This window comes from Cryptomeria japonica, chromosome 8, assembly GCF_030272615.1.
Source record: "Cryptomeria japonica chromosome 8, Sugi_1.0, whole genome shotgun sequence".
Lineage (NCBI taxonomy): Eukaryota > Viridiplantae > Streptophyta > Pinopsida > Cupressales > Cupressaceae > Cryptomeria > Cryptomeria japonica.
In genome coordinates this window covers 159,571,988-159,591,101 of record NC_081412.1, presented here as the reverse complement: position 1 = coordinate 159,591,101, position 19,114 = coordinate 159,571,988, and the positions used below count along the sequence as shown (strand labels likewise).

The following is a 19,114-nucleotide window of genomic DNA, read 5'->3' as shown; positions in this document are numbered from 1 at the left end:
TTATGGAGAGAAGTGCAAAGGATGTGCAAAGTCCAACCTAGAAGGAGAACATATGAGGTGCACATTGGAAACCAAGTCCACCTTAGAGGTGCAAAGTGCAAAACAAGTCCACCCAAGAGTATAACATGAAGTGCATGACTTCAAGGAAGTCCACTCAGCATCATATTGAATGGTGCACAAGACAAGCTAAGTCCGCCCAAGTTTGGGTCATGAAATCAACCAAGTCTTCCCTTGATCAACGTGAAGGGTGCATATGTTTTAGCAAGTCCGCCCTATGAAGAGGGTATAAAGTGCACAAGATAAGTGAAGTCCACCTGAGGCATGAGGAATGGTGCCTAACTTCAACAAAGTCCACCCTACCTCAAGTGTAAGTGGAAACATCTCAACAAAGTTCGCCTAGGCTGCAAGAGAATCAGATTCATCAAGTTCGCCTCATGTAGAACTTGCTAAATTTGGAATAAAGGAATATTCCCACACGATGTCAGTGAGATTTATCTTCCAAGTTCGAACTATAGCAGATTTAGAAAGTTTTTGAAAGGAAAATATTGAGGATCATGGACTGAAAACCAAAATAGAAATTCATTGTAGACTAAAATTCACAAATCAGAATTGCCAGAAGGATTACAGTTCAACTAAGCATAAAAATTGGAAACTTTCTAAGAGATTCAAATCGAGTTCATTAACTGAATGTCCAGGTTCGATGTATGAAGGTCAATTTAGAAACAAATTTTAAGAGATCTTTTGTGTTTCTAATTAAGAAGTTCGAACTCCATTACAAATGCCTCTCATTCTTTCATTTTCGTGTATGAAGTTTGATTTTTGGAGAGAAAGTAAAGAGAGTTTTGAGAGAAGTTTTATGTAGGTTGAAGAGATTTTGAAAGAGATTTTGTGCAGGTCTAAGAATTTTCAACCATATTTCAAAGGTTTACGTGCAGCTTGAGGAAAGATTTTGACTATTTTGAAGAGCAAATTCACAGATTATCTAAGACATACCTGTAATTTTTTTTTATCTTAAGCAACATCTTTTCTCTTCTTTCTCATTTCTGAAGGTGAAAATGGGTCTTATGAAAAGAATATTGGGTTTCTTACTTGATTCTTTTAAAGTATTCAAAGAGAAAGAACAAATACAACAAATTTTCTTTCTTCTCTTTCTCATTTTCTACTCCATAAGTCAATTAGATTGAATTATATCGAATTTTCTTGGACATAGTTTGCTCTCAGGTTCTTATTTTTTATTGAAATCTGACCTTGAACTTCTTGAGTTGGCGATTTTCAAGGGTTTTCTTAAGATTTTCAAAATAATAAAATATTGAAAAACCTCATTTTTAAGGCTAAGTGTTGGAAAGAAAGTAAAAAAAAAGCATGATATACTTAGCTACCAAACTCCAAAAACACACCTAAAATGCAAACCCTAACTTGAATTTATTCATTTCTTTTGTAGATTTGGATGACCTCGGAGGTTGGAACATCGCGCAAGGTCATGATGAAGTTCCAAGTTGACAAAGATTCCCCTCTAGAATCAAAAATGAACTCCAAGTGGAAGCAAGTCGGAGATACAAACCTAGGGCACATAAACCTTAGTGAGTTCAAGAAACGGATGCACGGCACAGACACTAAATTTCCTACAATGATAGCAAGGAGGAGGATGTGGAATGGTATAGTGCAGGTTGTTGGTTTCCTTCCAACGATGCAATGCACTAAGTTGATAGTAGAGTGTTTCAAGCATTATAACCCGGAGAATAGAGAGATAGTGGCACCTGATGGAAGGATTCTTGCAAATATTGGAGAAGTAGCAATTATAGAGGCCTTCTACATCCTTGAATACCACAACATGGTCTATATGACCAGGGATGAAGCAACCCAGCTATACAATGACAATGTAGAAGAATATGAGGCTAATACTGACCATTCATGGTTGGAGAAACCTAGGAAATGTGTTTCCAAGATACCTAGGCTCCTTATGAGGGCATATTTCAAAGAAGATTATAAAGACTTCATCATTTTACTGAACAGAGTCATGGGCAGCTAGCAGTGTGCTCCCTTTGAGCCATGGATGTACTATTTTATCCATGAGGCAACTGGTGATGTTAAGATGATAAACTCGGCTAGAATCATTAGTGATAATTTGGATGATCAGTTGAGAAACTTGGAGAAGAATAGAACATTTTATGAGTTCTTATTTGATCTATTCTTTATCTAGGACATATAGATATAGAGGCCTTGTATGCACAGGAGCTGTTGGAAATAAGGAGAACCAATTCGTTGTCTATGATTGTTATCCACAACTGCACCTGGAGGAGAAATTCTATTTGAAAAGAGTTAATGATACATTCCTAATGCATATCACAAGAACCCTTCAAGGAGGTCTTCATCAACGACTCTCTCAAGAGTCAAAAGATTTTATTAGCAGGTTTGGGTATTGGTATATCTAATATCCTAGGTTCACCTACTTAAGGATCCAAGGATTCTCCAGACAGCCTATAGACTACCCATGTTTCCTACAAACAAAATGCTACTACTTAAAGTAGTAAGACAGTTGGAAAACTTTATGATTGTGCAAAGAAGGAAAAAAAAGACAGGTGCATCTTCTCTCAGTATCAGAAGTGGATTGGAGACATGTCCATCAGCCCAAGTTGCTACACATGCCGACAAGGAGATTCAATGGTACCCATTCTTTCAATATCAAGCAAGAGGTCATTTCAATCCTTTTCATTAGATGAAACAAGTTGATGGAGAAAGGTTCGAGTATAGACCAGACCTAGAAGATTATTGGGATAACACAGCTGATAACTTCAAGATCAAAAAGATATTTTGGTCCAGGATCCCATTGAGCTTGATTAGGGCATTCGAGGTATTCTGAGTGGCAGACCAACTTGAGGAAGACAATAAATATGAGCAGCCACATTATGCCACCCTGAAGAATGAACCTCTTGCTCTAGTTGATTGGACAAAATTTGAAAGATCTAACCTGGGTGATCTTATGAGACCTATGATCGAATACTCCAAATGGTGGGCAACTAAGAGAACAAAGGAGCTCAAAGAAAGGAACAGTGTCTTCACCTATGATCTCATGGGGATTGATGAGTCCATGTCTTCAAATCACAGGAGTACGTCGAGTAACCCAAAGAATCCAGAGAATGTTGGGTCAAGGACGATAAAAGAGCCCACTGAGAATTCTATAAGGGCTAAAGGAAAGAAATCACTGGAGATGCAAATGTGAGCAGAATGCACAAGTCTGGTGAAGGTCATTTGACTATAAGTGTTACATCTACTGCTCTAGTAAGAACTGAATTTGATGAACAAGAACAAGATAGTAAAATGGGAGCTAATGAGACGGAAGTTATTCCTCCCGTAATTGAGGAAATAATGAAGGAAATGGTTCAGGAACCAAGTCAGACCCCTATTCTCACCAGAGTTCTAGAAGTTGAGAACCCAAAACCTCAAAGAGAATTCCTTGATGGCATAGCTACTACGCCTAAGGAAGATGAAAATAATTTTGATGAGAGTGGCATGGAACAATCAACCATCCTAGATTGGTTGAGGGAAAGAATGAAACCCAAGGTTCCTGAGCAGGTTCAACAAGTAGATAACACAATGGCATTCTTGGCTGAATTAAATAAACCAGTTGAAATAAAACCACCTAAGCTAGCTAAGAAGTTCTCTTTGATTCAGAGAGATAGTGCAGTGTTCAGATCAATACAAGTAGCAGTACCAAAGGCAGGAAAAACTCAAGATAATATTACTCCTGAGGACTATGAGGTCACTACTATAAGTTTGGGAGGGACCACCAAAATTCAAGAGGTCCAAGAAGTCAATGATACCTACAAATCCATGAAGGAGAGGCTAAACAAAGAGGTTGAAAAGATAAAAAGATTGGAAGCTGAGAACGAACAATGGAAGAAGTGTGATCAACACTTAACAAAACCACTTGATGGGAAGTACCAGTTGCTCCTCATGCACCTCTTCCACTAGAGTCAATGAAGGATTATGAGGATATGAAGACTACATTTAGAGAGGCCAAAGGATGGACTTCTGATGCCTTGGAGCGTGTTGACATACTTGTTGCAAACCTAGTATCAGCATATGACTCCACCTCTTCCTTGTTAAGCAGAATTCAAGGAAACTTCTTCAAAGTTTCAGGACCAATTCTCAAGAATGATCTCACCAAGATTTATAGATTCTTACTCATTGATGAGAACTTCCTAGCACAAGTGACTAAATGGGAACACACTCTCGCCACATGTACTGATGACATGGGCATGGTTGATTACCAAATTGGCAATTTGCCAAGTGTCACCATGGAGGAGGTTAGACCATTAGTGTCCAGATATATTGCATCTACTGAAAAGGAAACTGGATTCCCACCTTAGTGAAATTAGTAGCTATGCCACTTGTCTCCTTCTCTTTTGTTCAAATTGTTAGTGTTTTGGGAAACCCTAATTAGGGTTTTGAACTTTCAATATGGGCCCTTGATCGTTGTTCAATCTCGACCATTCAAAAATTTTGGACTCCTATATAAGGTTGCCTCCTCTCATTTGGAGAGTGAGGTTTTTGAAATATTGTTGCAAGAAGGTCATTTTCAGATAATACATTACTTGTGTGCTTTTTCTTAAGGCTTTGTAATTTCTATTATTTGAGTGATTAGCAAGGTTTTCAATTTCTTCAACACCTTAGTTAGATTTTGTTTCATCTTGTTAAGATTGAATGAAAGATTTGATAAGTATTGATTTGTGGTGTATCTCCACTCATACTTTTGATGAATAGCTGATTTTAATTCATTGTGAAAAGTTAGTCTAAGCTTTCCATTTTGTGTATGATTAAACTTCTAATCACAAGTACATTCTTTGAAGATTGCATTCACTTTGTGTAGTTGTCTTAAGTGAGGCGAAGCAAAGTGTGGTTTATTGAGTCCACCAAATCAATACCGTCTCTTGAGTTCATATGAGTAGAGTAGACTTCTAAACCCTTATCCTTTTATCCTTTTTTGAAAGTCTTAACTCGAAAATCCAAAAAAAAAGAAGAGCAACAATTGATAAACCCGTCTAAATCCCAAAGTTGTGAACAATTCAAGTGTAAGTCCCTTTGTGTACTACCAGCTTATCCACATGTCAAGACTGACAAAAGAAACCTTGGAATCGCCATATGATCTTCTCGCAATCTTAACATAAGTGGTGCTTTTTCAAGAGAGGATAGAGTGTCATTGGACATTTTTATTATAATGTTTGGTATATGATAAAATGTACACCAACAAGTCCCACTCCGAGGGATTTAAGCTTATCAGAATTCAAAAAGGAAGTTGTGCAGATTACCGAGTTGGTCAAGTCTCTTTCTTCTCCAACTATCAATCTTTTTCTCCTGGACGATCTGGCCACCATCGCTACCATCCTTATAGCTCTTTGGCACATAATGGTATTCAAGATCAGGCTCTATTTGTGGAGTTGTGATTTCATGAATATATTAAGTCATCTTTAATAGTATTAATAATGTTTTCTTTAATAAAAATTTGAGGGAAACAATAGAAAGAAAATATTGAAAAAAAGAGAGAAATTTGTGAATGCACGACATATTTTTATGTTATTTTAAATTCTTAAATAATAGCTTTTTTTATATGCTCCATTAAAATAAAATAAAAGATTTCAAATTATTCTTTTTTCATAATTTTAAATTTTAAATTTGTATGAGAACACTCCAACTTCAAGTGTACTTAAAAACTATTGAAATGTGGCAACTGATCAGCAAAGTACTGTACACTCAGCACGTATCCTCGCCGGGGTCCGGGGGCGGGAGCCCCCGAGAAAAAAATTTTTGCCGTTTTTCATTGATGAAAACCGACATTGTAATAAAACCCTAAAAAGGTCAACTTTGTTTGTTGCCCTAAAAACGCATGTTATAAGCGATTGGGATGCTTAAGGCATTGTAAGGTTGATGTACTATTTTTGCTGGATAATAAGAAATATTGGATGACTGTGTATGGTGGACGCAACCCATTCTAGGTGAACCACGTTAAATCTCTGTGTTATTTGTGTCCTGTTTTATTTCTTTATCTTTTGTATTTAAATATGCATATAATTGTTAGTTCATATTTGCTTCGGATCTGCTTGAAACCCTAACAATTGGTATCAGAGCGAGGTTTTCTATAAATTGGCAGGACTTTCAGATTTGAGTGGGAGCAATGGAGGATTCCAAATTCAAGGTCGAAAAGTTTAACAGCCAGAATTATCAGTTATGGAAAATGCAGATGGAGGATTACCTTTATCAAAAGGATTTGTGGCGGCCATTGGAAGGAAAGGCAAAGAAAGCAACCACAATGTCAAATGAAGAGAGGGACATTTTAGATAGAAAGGCACTGGGATCCATTCGATTGTGCTTTGCACCGTCTGTAGCATTTAATATAACAAAAGCAAAAATGACTGTAGATTTGATGGCGACATTGGCTAAGTTGTATGAGAAACCCTCAGCTTCGAATAAGGTATTTCTTATGAAGCGTCTATTTAATTTGAAAATGAGTGAGGGAGGATCTGTAGCGGAGCACTTAAATGAATTTAATACAATTACCAGTCAATTGTCTTCAGTAAAAATTACTTTTGCAGGAAGAGGTTAGGGCTCTCTTGATTTTATGTTCTTTGCCAGAAAGCTGGAATAGCTTGGTTATGGCTGTAAGTAATTCTATCTCTGGTAAAAATACTTTGGTATTTGATGATATTGTTGGTGTTATCCTAAGCGAGGAAATGCAAAGGAAAAGCACAGGTGAGACTCCAACACCATCAGGTAGTGTTTTGAATGTGGAGAATAGAGGGAGATCAAAGGAAAGAGGAAAAGGCCCTAGGAATGAGAAGTCACGAGGGAAGTCAAAGAAAGGACGCTCTCAATCTAGAGGAAAGAAAGATTGTTGGTATTACGGAAAGCCTGGTCATCTAAAGAAAGACTGTTGGTCTCAGAAAAACAAAGAAGGAGACAAAAATGAAAATGACAGTAAGGAAGCTAATATTGCAAGTAATACTTTACAAGATGCTTTAATCTTATGTTTGGATAATGTCAATGATTCCTGGGTAATAGATTTTGGGGCTTCATTTCATGCTACACCCCATAGAAAATATTTTCTAGATTATGTTCAAGGTGATTTTGGACAAGTATATTTGGGTGATGATGAGCCCTGTCAAATTGTTGGAAAAGGAAAGATAAAGATCAAGTTGCAGAATGGAAATGACTAGTTTTTGCAGGAGGTAAGACATGTTCCTAATTTAAGAAGAAATTTAATTTCTGTAGAGAGACTAGGTAGTGAAGGTTGCATAGTTACCCTCTCAGACAGTATGTGGAAGGTCGCTAAAGGATCATTAGTAATAGCTAAAGGTGCGAAGGTAGACACATTATATCTGTGTACAGGTAACACTTACTCTACCCTAGCTGCTAAAGATAAAGTTACTGCAGGGACAACAACAATAAATGTTGCAAGAACAGATTCGATAATGTGGCACCATAGGCTTCGGCACATGAGTGAGAAAGGGATGAAAACCCTTCACTCCAAAAATCTATTGCTAGGACTAAAAAAGATTGATTTAGAGTTCTGTGAAAACTTTGTTTATGGTAAACATAAAAGAGTCAGATTTCTCAAGGTTGGGAAAGAAAAGAAGAGTGAGAAGTTAGAGCTTGTACATTCAGATGTATGGGGACCGGCTCAGGTATCATCTCTTGGTGGCTCTTGTTATTATGTTATTTTTATTGATGACTCAACCAGAAAAACATGGGTATATTTCCTAAAACAAAAATCAGATGTTTTTGAAACTTTTAAGAAATGGAAAGCTTTGGTTGAGAATGAGACAGGAAAAAAGTTGAAGTGTCTCAAATCGGATAATGGAGGTGAGTATTGCAGCAAAGCATTTGAAGATTACTGCTCCTGAAATGGGATTCGAAAGCAAAAGATAGCTCTAGGAACTCCACAGGAAAATGGTGTGTTAGAGAGAATGAATAGGACTATCATGGAACGCGCGAGGAGTATGAGATTGCATGTTGGATTGCCCTTACATTTTTGGGTAGATGTTGTACATACTGTTGTCTATTTGATAAATAGAGGACCTTCAACCCCTTTGGATGGTGGTATTCCAGAGGAGGCATGGACTGGTAAAAAGGTAAATTATTCTTTTCTAAAAACTTTTGGTTGCGAAGCTTTTGTCCATGTTGATAAAGAAAACAGAACCAAGCTTGATGCTAAATCTCATAAATGTACCTTCATTGGATATCGGATAGATGAATATGGCTATTGGTTATGGGATTTTGAAAATAAGAAAATAATTAGAAGTAGAGATGTTATATTCAATGAGAAGGTTATGTATAAAGAACAGATGTAGGAAAAGAAGCATGAACAAGACAAACAAGAATATGTGGTGTTGGATGAGATTACTAAAAATGAAATGCCACATGTACCTGATGCTAAGCAACAACAGATTGTCTCACAAACTCCTGTAAGTGTTAGACGTTCTACGAGGACAAGTAGACCCCCTAAAAGATTTTCTCCTTCTTTGTATTCTATTTTATTAATGGATTCTGGTGAACTAGAAGAATATGAAGAAGCAATGCATGTAGATGCCAAACAACAGTGGGAGCTAGGCATGAAAGAGGAGATGGACTCCTTGATGAAAAATAAGACTTGGGACTTAGTCCCTTTACCTGCAGAAAAAAGACCCTTGCCTAACAAATGGGTTTATCGGTTAAAGGAGGAGGAAGGAGGTCAGAAAAGATATAAGGCCAGACTTGTGGTAAAAGGTTTTGCACAAAAAAAGGGTATAGATTATGATGAAATATTTTCTCCAGTTGTAAAAATGACTTTAATTAGAACTGTACTTAGTCTTGTGGCTACAAATGATTTAAATCTTGAACAATTAGATGTCAAAACAGTTTTTTTCCATGGAGATTTGGAGGAGGAAATTTACATGTTGCAACCACAGGGATATGAGGTCAAAGGTAAGGAGAGCTTGGTGTGCAGGTTGAAGAAAAGTTTGTATGGCCTAAAGCAAGCACCCCAACAATGGTATTTAAAATTTGATAGTTTCATGGTTGAACACGGTTATCATAGATGTCATTCTGATCATTGTGTATATTTTAAGAGATTTGATAATGGTAGTTATATTATCTTGTTGCTTTATGTTGATGACATGCTTGTTGTTGGGTCTAACATGCAACATATAAATGATCTTAAATAGAAATTAACCAGGTCATTTGCTATGAAGGATTTGGGTGCAGCTAAGCAAATTCTCGGTATGAGGATTACACGGGATAGGAAAAATAGAACCTTGAATTTGTCCCAAAGTGAGTATATAAAGAAGGTGTTGAAAAGATTTAACATGCAAGATGCAAAAGCAGTTAGTACACCTTTGGCTAGTCATTTCAAATTGACTAAGGAGATGTGCCCAAAGGCACAAGAAGAGGTTAATAAAATGTCTAACATCCCGTATTCATCAGCTGTTGGCAGTCTGATGTATGCAATGGTATGCACAAGGCCAGATATTGCACATGCAGTGGGAGTTGTGAGCAAGTTTATGAGTAATCCGGGTATGGAACATTGGAATGTTGTGAAATGGATTCTTCAGTATTTGAAAGGAACTACTACAAAGGCATTATGTTTCAAAGGATCTAATGTTGTTCTGAGTGGATTTGTTGACTCTGATCTAGCAGGTGATATTGATTCACGGAGGAGTGCTACAGGGTATGTTTTTACTATAGGGGGAACTACAGTTAGTTGGATTTCTAGGCTGCAAAAGGTTGTTGCACTTTCAACCACTGAAGCTGAGTATGTTGCTGCTACAGAAGCCAGCAAGGAGATGATTTGGTTGCAATGTTTTCTGGAGGAATTATGTCAGACACAAGAGGATAGCCCATTGTATACTGATAGCCAGAGTGCCATTCATCTTGCGAAGAACTTTGTTTTTCATTCAAGGACAAAGCACATTCAGCTCAGGTACCACTTCATCCGGACTGTTTTGGAGGAGGGTCAGTTACGGCTTAAGAAGATTCACATAAGTGAGAATCATGTCGATATGTTCACAAAGGCAGTTCCACAAGAGAAGCTGATTTCTTCATCAGTTTCTGTTGGTCTTCTTGATTGATAATTGTGGAATTTATACCAACGGATGCTGCATGTACAGTGGTGTCATGTAGTATCAGTCTCCAACTGGGAGATTGTTCGATGTGGAGCCTGATCAGTCTCCAAGTGGGAGATTGTTGAAATGTGGCAACTGATCAGCAAAGTATTATACACTCAGCACATATCCTCGCTGGGGTCCAAGGGGCAGGAGCCCCCAAGAAAAAAAAAATTGCCATTTTTCGTTGATGAAAACCGACATTGTAATAGAACCCTAAAAAGGTTGACTTTGTTTGTTGCCCTAAAAACGCATGTTATAAGCGGCTGGGATGCTTAAGGCATTATAAGGTTGATGTACTATTTTTGTTGGATAATAAGAAAGATTGGACGACTGTGTATGGTGGACGTAACCCATTCGGGGTGAACCACGTTAAATCTCTGTGTTATTTGTGTCTTGTTTTATTTCTTTATCTTTTGTATTTAAATCTGCATATAATTGTTAGTTCATATTTGCTTTGGATCTGCTTGAAACCCTAACAAATTGTATCAAAGCGAGGTTTTTTGTAAATTAGCAGGACTTTCAGATTTGAGTGGGAGCAATGGATGATTCCAAATTCAAGGTCGAAAAGTTTAACGGCCAGAATTATCAGTTATGGAAAATGAAGATGGAGGATTACCTGTATCAAAAGGATTTGTGGTGGCCATTGGAAGGAAAGGCAAAGAAAGTGACCATAATGTCAAATGAAGAGTGGGACATTTTAGATAGAAAGACACTAGGATCCATTCGATTGTGCCTTGCACCGTCAGTAGCATTCAATATAATAGAAGCAAAAATGACAATCATGTCTATATTGGGCAGCGGGAAATCATCTTTAGGACAAGCTATATTTAGATCACAAAAATCTATGCAGATGTGGATGCCCCCAGCAGGTTTGCCGATAGGTACAATATTGGAGACCCATTCAGCATAATCTATTGGTTTGATAAATTCTGCATCTAACAACTTTTGGAGTTCCACCTTGACCAGGAGTGCAATATGTGGGTGCATTTTGCGCAATTTTTGTTTTACAGGTTTTGCATCTGGGCAAACAATGAGATTGTGAACCACCAAGGCAGGGTCCAACCCTGGCATATCGGAATAGGACCATGCAAAATTGATTTTTACCTCTGTAAGGAAGTTGATGAAGTCTTGTTTCTTGATTTCCTGTGAGGGATTTGGCAATGAGCACATTTTTCAGAATGACCTCGGTGCCCATGTTGATGCTGTCTATTTCTTCTATCAACAAATTTGATTTGTCCTGTGGAAGGTAACCAATGGTAGGGAGGTCAAATCCCTCATCGTCAAGTGCCTTTTCCAAGTTTTCACTTTCAGATGCGCCCTTTGTTTTTATTTCTTGTTCATCCAAAGGCGCCTCAGGGAGGTTTTCACCTAGGGAATCATATCTTTTTCTTTTATTATCTTTTTGGTGGCTAAGGGCATTGACTTGACTACCAAATTATCCCTTTTCGTGTAGTTGAATACCCTTGATTTTGCTACAATCTTTCATATTTTGCGTTGTTAGGAGAGCAATGAGAGCATTATCGTCGGTGCAGATATCTAAAGTGGGTTTGTCTCGTTGGCCCCAGTCAATGAGTTCAGGATGGACAAGATGTAGCTCATGTGAAGTGGGAGGGGTTACAGGGGTGATGGTATTGATGCAAGCATCCAAGAAGATATCTTTCTCATATTCATAAGGCATTTCATGGAATTCCTCTTCGTCGGCACTTTCGATATCCGAAGAAGGACTAGAAGGGGCACCAGCGATAGTAATCTTAGGCACCGAGGTGTACCCCAAGCCTCTGTTGTATCTGTAGGAGATAGGATTTATGGGTGTTTTTCTTCCTTTCTCCTCTAGTCCCAGGCCATGTCCTTTGTAACCCATTTTTTCAACTATGACAGATGCTTTTGGGTACATTTCTTTGGATATTCTTGTTGGATCTTCATCTTCTTCCCAGTACAACCATGAAGAGATACCTGCTTTGAGACTCTCGTTATCAAGTGGGCCCCATTGTTGGAAGGTGGTGTTTTGGCATTCCATGACTAGTTTTAGGTCCTTTTTTATCTCTTTTGGTTTGCCAAATGACTTAGGAGAGAGAGGGAGGTTGCCTATTAATAAGACGTCCTCCAATTTGTATTCTCTACAACCATTGTCCAAGATCTTGATTTGATTATCTGGTTGGGATGATGTGGAGGCAACATTTGATGTGTCAGATGGAGGCATTGGCAAGGGTCTATTTAGTGGGCAATAATACGGATGCTTCCCCTCTAATAGTTTGCAATATTGAAAAGGTTGGGGATCACCTTTGATAGTGATCTCTCTTCCGTTATAGGGGAATTTGATGTATTGGTGATAGGTGGAGGGTATGGCCTACAAGGAATGAATCCATGGCCTCCCGAGGAGAATGTTGTAGGGGAGATCAAGATCTAGTACTTGACAAGGGGTTTCAATTGTAATGGGGCCCACTTGAAGAGGTAAGGTGACCATGCCCTTTGAAATTCTTTCTGCATCATCATATGCCTTTATTGTGATCCTTCCTGATGTGTCTATCAGATCCTCAAAAAGTCCCAATTGTTTTATTAATTTGTATGTGCACAGATTGAGCCCGGACCCACCATCTATCAGGATACGTTTGACCTTGTGCTTGTGGATAAGAGCTTCGATGCGTAAAGGTTTGTTATGGTCTTCATCCGTGGGAGCATCTTTGGAGTTAAATACAATGTGCTGCTAGGCAGTGTTGATGTGTATTTTGTACACAACCAAACATAGAATAAAATACCCAAAGGTATCTTATCCTCTCTTGAATAAAGTTTGCGAATGCTGAAGATGTCACAAAAGGATCAATCGGGATGACTTCAAGGTTCTGCTTTGTAGGATCTCTACTTGTGGATAAGCACCAGTGGCCGTTGTGTTTGTTGTTTCTTCAAGGAGCCTTACGTACTTTCAGAGAAAGCTTGTCCGTGCTACTTCCTTTCAAATGAGGGAACAAGATTTTCCTAATACTGACAGATTTTCAAAAATATCAAAAGATAAGGGTTTCAAGGAAGAGATACTTAAACTAATCCTAAGAATGACTCAATGAACGCTAGACTTGATAAGATTCTACCAATTTCAGTATCGCCAAGAGATTACAACTCTATTGGAATTGATGTGATCTTCTAAGGGGATTCAATAACTTTCAAATCATCAAGGATATAGATACTATCAAGGAGATACGTATCAATACTTATAATGATGATTGAATTCTTAATCAATCTCAATGTTTCCAGTTGACCACACAAGGCGTTCTTACAATCAGTAAGAAGCTAGTGGTTTGGGATGTGAATCTTATCAAAGATCAAACACAACAATTCGTCCTTCAAACTTAAAATTTAAATGATATTTCAATTGAAAGTGATTCAAGAAGATAAACAATCATGAAGATAGCCATGAGTATTGCAATTAAATACCATAACTTCAATATTTTATTGATCTCATAACCAAATGGACAACAATTGTTCAAATTTCTCTCTTCACTACTCAATTTTGCTACAACAATAACTTATTTCTCTCTACCTTTCTAACTTTCTTCTTTACTCTAAACTCTCTCTAACTCTTTAAAATGAAATGAGTGAGGGCATATATAGCATCCTCAAATACAATGAATGGCCCAGATCAAAAGAAGATCAACGACTGAGATTTTGACATATAAACCCTAATTAGGGTTTGTTACAAAAAAGTCCCCATTTAGATAAACATTACTAATCCATAGCCAATAAAAAATTGGCACAAATACCGAGGAGACATAGACCAATAGGAATTAAGTTGCCACATCATCCTATAACAACTTTTCATCTAGAATTTTGTTCCATTTCCTATGCTCTTTCTTACAATGAATCTAGACACAATTCCCTCAATCTCAGCAATGGGAATCTCAGGAAGATTCTTCATTCGTTCTTCCAAGTGAAGGCCTTGATCAAAAGTAGTGAGAAGAGTCGTCTCCCATCCAGGTTCAAGTTCTTTGGTTTTCTCAATCAGGAACGTAGTAGTATACATTTGATCTCGTTGCTTTTCTGTGATGATGTTTTCCTTCTTGCAAAAGATGATCTTGATTCTATCCTCCAACTCTTGGATGTCCACATCTATCTCAATCTTGATCCGCCTGTCAAGGATGGTACACAACACCTCAAACACCTTATCTTGAATTGGATGAATGATGCCTTCAACTCGGTTGCATCTGGTGTTGATGTCTTCAAGAAGGACTTCCTTCATCTGGAGCAGAGCTTACCACTGTAGGAGGCTATGGGTTCCTCCATCCATTATCTTTTCTTACGTCAGAATCCATCTTAGTGTTTCTCTTATCACTTGTAAGACTGAGATGATAACATCTCTAGTGTGAGTGAATGCAGCTACAATTATCATTAGATTATGGATAATCTCAAGGACCTGGATAGCTCGATGAACTGTCTTCATTATTCTTGTTGCAAATTCAACAGCTACCTTGTGAGATTCATCAATCCAAGAACTCATGAGTTGAACTAGGTTCTTCACCCTTTTTGCCTCACTTATTGATTCAAGAGGAAGTGCGTGTAAAGGAGATATTGTTGAATCCTGTCATCTCAAAGGCTAGTTAAGAGGGCTAAAATAATTCCTCCAAGCACTGACCTCCTTTTCAAGCTTCTTATTCTTTTCCACTTCCTCTTTGAGTTTGTCTTTGAGTGTTTTTAGTGTGTCAGTTGCTTCTTCCATAGCCTGCTCGGTGGTAAGTGGACCAAGATCAAATGTTTTTAGATCATATTCTTCTGCTAGAATCTCATCCTCATATTTGTCCACCACTGGTGTAGCTATCTGCACTTTTCTGGATCCTGTCTCATCTCTAATTACCTTAGACATCTTTGTGGCCTTCTTCTTCTCTATTACTTCATAAGAATTTCCTATAAGGCTTTCCAAGTCAAACACATCTTCTTCATCTTCAACCATAACTACCCTTGTTAGTCTCTCTTTCAGCCAATCAAGAATGGCAGATCTTGTTTCCCTCACTTGTATTTCTTTAGGTAGAGGTCTATCTTCCCGGAAAGGAGATGTTGCTTCATCATCATTCTTTTCTTCATGTTGCTCATTAGCACCAACTTGGGGAGATTGACTTGATGAATGTTGAGGTGTCTATCCTTTCTCTTGTTTATCATTTTGTACCATGGATTCCATAGACTCATCAATTTCATATACTATCTGCCTCTGATCTTCCCCTTGACTTGCTTCCTTTTCATGCCTAGAATATGTGCTTGGTGGGCGATCAGGATTCGTTTTCTGCTTCTTCTTGGAAGGTTCTCTCTTCTCATGTCCTTCTTTCCTCTTTGAGCCTTTGGAATGAGAAGTATTCTCACTCACACTTGCTTCTCCTTCTTTTGGTCTTGCTTCCAAGGTGAATGTCATAGATACATTCTGGTCCTTCAAATTTTGATGCTATACATCCACCCATTTGCGAGTGCAAGATAAAACGGGAGCCATCAAAGCTCTCAAGTCTAAAACCTCGGGCTCATTCCAATCTATCTTCACTTCTTTGTCTTCCTTCTCATAGGATGACTGGAGGTATCTACCATTATCTTGGGCTTGATCGGCTACTCTATAAATTTTGCATTTCCTGATGAGATCCAAAGGCAACCTGGAATGAATCTTTCTTTTGACCTCGACATCATCTTGGACATTCATCCAAAAGTCCTCCACATGATATTCGTGCCTATACTTCTTCCCAACTGTTTCTTCTATATGACCATGAGGGTCAAAATTCTCTCTCGAGGCAAAGAATGTGAATGAGTATAGAGATAATTCCTTCTCTGCATCTTCCGCGGCTTGAGTATTAGGACATACTTCAACTGAGTTCCCTATTATGATGGGCACGAGAATTCCATTTCCATGCTTGTGTCTGGATGCCTTCGCATAAGTTGCCAACTGTCTAGTCACCTCAAGTAGTACTATCCTGTCTGTTGGATATCTTGGCAACATGTAGGGAGGTGAAGGACACCCATGAACTCTGATGTATGTGAATTCTAGAAACCGAATGAACCATGCACCATGCTTCTTTACAAGCTCTTGTGCATCCATAGACAATCGATTGTGAATCCCACCTTGCAATATCCTGGTAATATTCATCGTGAAGGTATCATTGACTAACTTGTAATCACTTCTAGGCGGATGATGCAGTTGAACATAAGAATCACAAACTCTTATATCTCCAGGTCCTCTTCCAACAACTCCTCTGTGAGGTAGTCTTGCATACTCAAAACCTTTGATCAAGGCATATACAACATATGAACTCATGTGGAATGATTTGGTAGGCCTTAGTCTTCTCAACTGCACGTCCAGACTGTTGCTAATGATTCTAGCCCAATTGAGCATTCCCTTTCCTTGGACAATCAGTTGTATGAAGAAGAACATCCATTTATCAAAGAAGAAAGCTTGAGAAGCACCTGTGACCCGATTAAGCAAGGTTATCAAATCCTTGAACTCTTCCTGGAAGTCAATTTTGTGCGGTGTATTTGGAATCTTGTTCAGGCGAGGTCTGCTCTTGAGTAGCCAATTCTTGTTGATGAAGTTCAGGTAGGAATCAGGATCATCCTCATAGATCAACCTAGCTCCTTCTAGACTTTTGTAGACCATGTCTTTATGTTCCAGGAGATGAAAAATCTCACTTATAGCTTCCTCTGAAAGATAAGCCAAGATAGTTCCATCATCGGCCACGATCGTTCTTGAGTGTGAATCATAGTGCCGAGCACACTTGATCGTGGGAGGGAAACCTGCAGCTTTGATGATGCCACTCTCAATTATCTTCTTTGCAACAAGTGATGGCTTTCCGATGTAAGGGGCCTCTCGAAACTTCCTCACATTGAAGTTTCCTAGGTTGGTGTCTCCGACATTACTCCACTTGGACACGATCCTGGTCTCCAATTCATCATTCCTCTGATCTTCCTTGATGAGAACCTGGCAAGTAGTAGATCCTCCAGCTTTGGGGGTCATCATTTGATGCCTACACAAAAACTTAAAATTAGTCCTTGAGCATAATATCTTAAAGCATAGGATCTAAGACCTTTCAAGGGAATAATTTAGACATTAATTTGAAAATGACATGATAAATCCAAGATTTATAAACTTTCAAATTAATTATGAATGAAATCAAATTTTACAAGACTTGAATTTTAAAAGATTGCTATGAAATCAAAATAAGTCTTGAATAAGAACTTCAAAAAATTGATTCTTCATACCTCCTCTTTGAATGCTTAACTATCAACCTTGGAAAATGAAGAAAAGGAGATCAAAATTCGCTGGATAAGGACTGAATTTCTATTCTTCCTTTGGATGAATTATGCCTCAATCAGCCTTCAAAGAAATTTGCTTTCCACCAGCCTCCAAACACTTAGCAAATCCTGGAAATTAGCCTCCAACTTAATAAAAATTCGCTCCTCTGATCTACTCCTCAAATTTGCATAAGAAGGAATGAATGAATGATTTGAAAATGCTACAATATACCTCCCTTATATAGGGCGCTCACCCTAATTATCCTTGAGGCCGACTTAGGTATTTAGCAATAAAATACAATACAATCCCACTTAAAAGGAGGCCGACTTGCCTAAAGAGACAAAATAAAAGGCTTGAGTGCTCACCTCAATTTTTAAATTTTTAAATTAAATACAAGGCTTCCAAGGTGAATTTTTTATTTATTTTAAGGCTTGAAAATTAATTAATTCAATTATAAAGGCCTTAAATTATGTGAACTTGATTTAGCTTCCCAAAATGTCTTAAATTTGGCAAATTTAGTGAAAATTGAGGAATATTGAGGTTTGATCAAGGCTCAATGAGGCTTCTTTCCTCCTTAGGTATTGAAATATCTAGAGTGATGAAGGCCTAAACCATTTCAAGACTTACTTGAACCTCACATCCAGACTTGCTCACTTCATGAGTCAAAATTTTCACAACCTAGATTTGTAAATTCCCATGCTCTTGTCTTCACAATCTTGCAATTTACCCTTGACTCACTCTAACAAGGTTGAATGATAGGATTTTTGATGATTTCGCCCTGGACCCTTTGGAAGGGTCAGGAGCAATTTTTCAAATTAGGACTTGAATACCTTGTTTTCTTGACTCCAAAATCTTCTAGAAGGCAAGCTCATGTTTGTTTTGACCTAATTAAACTCTTGCATTTCAAATTTTAGCCTTTCACATGAGCAAATTAGGTGATAATGTGAATTTCGCCCTGGACCCTATGGAAGGGTTAGGAGCAATTTTCTCTTTTTAGGTCACAATTTACCTTAGCTTGATCATTAACCTCCTTCAAGGCAATCTTCAAGGTATATTCATCCCAATCACTGAGTTGACTCATCAATATTTTGAAGGAAATACTGCTTTTTTGGGAATTTCGCTCTGGACCCTTTGGAAGGGTCAGGAGCGAAATTCTCTCCTGAGCTCAATTTTCTAGTCTTCTTCACTTCAATTTATCAAAACTTAGTCAGTTTGAGTCCACTTCTCAACTTGCTATCATTGATTTGATCTTCACAAGGCGAAAAGGGTCACTTTTTGTTCAACAACCTAGCCAGGGACAAGACCTATCCTGAATTTCGCTCTGGACCCTCTGGAAGGGTCAGGAGCAAAATTCACTCTTGAGCTCGAAATTCACACTTTTTGAAGGTCCAAATCTCTCCAAAGCATTCCAAATGGCTTTTTTCACTGTAGTCTAGGCCTAGTTTTACTCAGATCTTGGAGGAAAATGTGACTTTGATGTTTTTCGTCCTGGACCCTTTGGAAGGGTCAGGAGCGATTTTCCTTGCTTGGGCTTACTCCTCCATCATTTTAACTTCAATCCACCTCACAAGGTTAGGCAATAGTCTTCTTCATTCACTCCACCCAAGTTTGGTTTGTTCTTGCAAGGCAAAGTGGGGTATTTAGGAATTTTCGCCCTGGACCCTTTGGAAGGGTCAGGAGCGAAAATCTTTCTCTGACTTAGAATCATCATTTTTTGAAACAAACATCC

At 38.1% G+C, this 19,114-nt stretch overlaps 1 protein-coding gene across 4 annotated transcripts in view; it reads left to right on the top strand.

The window, feature by feature from the left end:
* The window catches only part of LOC131044822 (uncharacterized), a 163,371-nt gene that overhangs the window by 34,785 nt on the left and 109,472 nt on the right, over window positions 1-19,114 (top strand). The gene's annotated exons all lie outside the window — the stretch shown is intronic.